At 36.6% G+C, this 2540-nt stretch overlaps 1 pseudogene; it reads left to right on the top strand.

The window, feature by feature from the left end:
• The first annotated feature begins 1840 nt into the window (after positions 1-1840).
• Positions 1841-1959, top strand: LOC116890513 (annotated as a pseudogene).
• The last annotated feature ends 581 nt before the right edge of the window (positions 1960-2540 follow it).

Below are 2540 nucleotides of genomic sequence, written 5' to 3' on the forward strand. Positions count from 1 at the left end.
CACTCAATTTTAAAACAGTTCCTATACCGACAATTTAGTGATAAGTTTCTATTTGACTTGGTAAATTGGAAAATGTTGTCACTTTTTTCTCCTAAAAAACCTTCACTATACTTGGTTCTTTAATCTCATATAAAGTTAAAATGAACATTATCAAATTCTGTAAGAACCTTAAAGCAGTTCTTGTTGAAGCTGCCCTGTGTATATAAATGAGAAAATAGTTTTATGATCTTAATTCTCTATACCCCAAACTTGAATGTAGTTTTATAATTTTTCCTAGAAATGCCTTATAAATATTTCATTAGATTTATTTGCAGGAACTTTTTGTTTTGGCTGTTATTTTCAGATACTGTGGGTATTTTAGAAGTTTCCTTACACATGGGAATTAGTTTAATTGTATGTATTGACTTCCTATTCAGAATCCTTATTAAACTCCCTTGTTAAATTTGAGTCTGGCTGGGGGCAATTACATTATCTTCAAAAAGTGCTAATTACTTTCCTTAATATTTATGTTTTTACAAAAAAATTACTGTTTAATTTACAGAGAATGCTAGTAGATATGGAACATCATGATGAAGAAAGGAATCAATTAGAGAACTATAAATAAATCCAGGGAGAAGGAATTTTAAAATAGTCATGCACAAAATGAGGGATTGGAACCATTTTTTAAAAGAAGTTTCAATTCTGAGGGGAATCTGATTGCTGTTGCAAAAAGCATATGCCTGAAATAGAAATTGGTGTCAGTAACATCAGTAAAGAATACATCCCCCCAAGTGGATTTAACTGAACATAAACTTTTGGTAGCAATATTATGTCCTAGATAGTTAGTCTGAGTCTGGAACCTAATGAGAACAAAAAACTTGTAGAAAAAAATTGGATGGCACCTGGAGAAACGTAATATTGTATATGAAACAAACTAAATAGCTTTCACATATGTTGTAAAGTATCGTATGGGAGATTTTCTACAAGTATTCCAGTTTTATGTCAGGGTGGCTGGGAACACGAGAAAGTATTGATGAAGGATGGGTAGCCCTTTGGTACTGCGGATGTTATGTATTTAGGGATTCCTATAACTACAAAGTACTGGTTATGGAAGGTGTGGCCCTTGGCTTCTGTAGAAAGTACCTACCAGGCTCCATGCTGGTTTCTGTTGCTGTAAAACCTTCACATAAGCATAGAGGAAGGTGAGCAGGCTTACTTTAGCTCACAGTGTCATGGTTACAGTCTGTCATTACAGAGAAGTCAAGCTTCAGGGACTTAAAGCGGCTACTGAACGTTCATACTCATAGCAAAGGCTGGAGGAGGAAGTGTGCTGATGCGAATCACAACTCCCACCTCAAAGCAGGAGGTAGCTTATGTGAGTGACCATGTTATCACAAATTCTGTGTTCCAGCATAGAAGCAGTTATAGTAACAACACAGAAAGTCAAGGCCAGACAGCTCTGAGGCCTATAGCAGAGACTTCTCCATTTTGCTAAACTTGTAACATCTCAAACTCTTTTCAGTCATTCAAGCAGGATCAGTTAATGAGCAGAAGGTTCAGCTGGAGGTGTGGCTTCTTTCCAGACACTCTGAAGTTCCTCCTGTTGATATAGCATCACATTGTTTTCTCTCTCTCTCTATCTGTCTCTGTTTCTGTCTCTCTGTCTCTCTCTGTCTCTCTCTCTGTCTCTCTCTCTCTCTCTCTCTCTCTCTGTGTATGTGTGCATGCATGTGTATATGTGTGTGTGTGTGTGTGTGTGTGTGTGTGTGTGTGTGCACATATCTGATGGAGAGGCTGAATAATAGGTAAAATAGTGGTCCTGAAAAAAAAGCTAGTGAAGCCATTAAGAAAAGGAACTACGGTCTAGGGCCATACCACCCTGAACGCTCCCGATCTTGTCTGATCTTGGAAGCTAAGCAGGGTCGGGCCTGGTTAGTACTTGGATGGGAGACCGCCTGGGAATACTGGGTGCTGAAGGCTTAAAAAAAAAAAAAAAAAAAGGAACTACGGGATCACGCATAACATTACAATCTACTAGTCATTGTGATTCTAGTTCCCCCCCAATATATATTTGACAAAATACTAAGAAAAATGTGCCCAACATTAAAATAATTAATAATACTGCCTGGCCTAACGGAATGAAGGTAACAAAAACAACAAACATTTTAAATAACTCTTTTAAAACTAGATTGACTATGTGTTAACCTCTGCACTTAGTGACTTGTATTCCAGAATGATTTTACTTATATTTTCAGTATTTAAATAAGTCTAGTCTTTTAATTTTACATTTTATTTTCGCCAGCTTGACTTGTAACCTCATGTAGAATGGCTAGCTCTAACTCTTAGGAAAAATAGGTCTTTCTGTCTAAATCATCTTACCCCTTACCTGTAGATGCTAAGTCGGCCGGGTCTTAGGATTCTGTTACTACATTGTATTTAGTTGGGTCTTAGGATTTGTTACTACATTGTATTTAATTGGGAAACGCAACTGTAGAGCCATGCTATTAGAAGAAATTCGGTAACAGTATAGTATTTCTTTTAACAAGATTATCTTTTTCATG

The sequence above is a fragment of the Rattus rattus genome, chromosome 1, assembly GCF_011064425.1.
Source record: "Rattus rattus isolate New Zealand chromosome 1, Rrattus_CSIRO_v1, whole genome shotgun sequence".
NCBI classification, from domain to species: domain Eukaryota; kingdom Metazoa; phylum Chordata; class Mammalia; order Rodentia; family Muridae; genus Rattus; species Rattus rattus.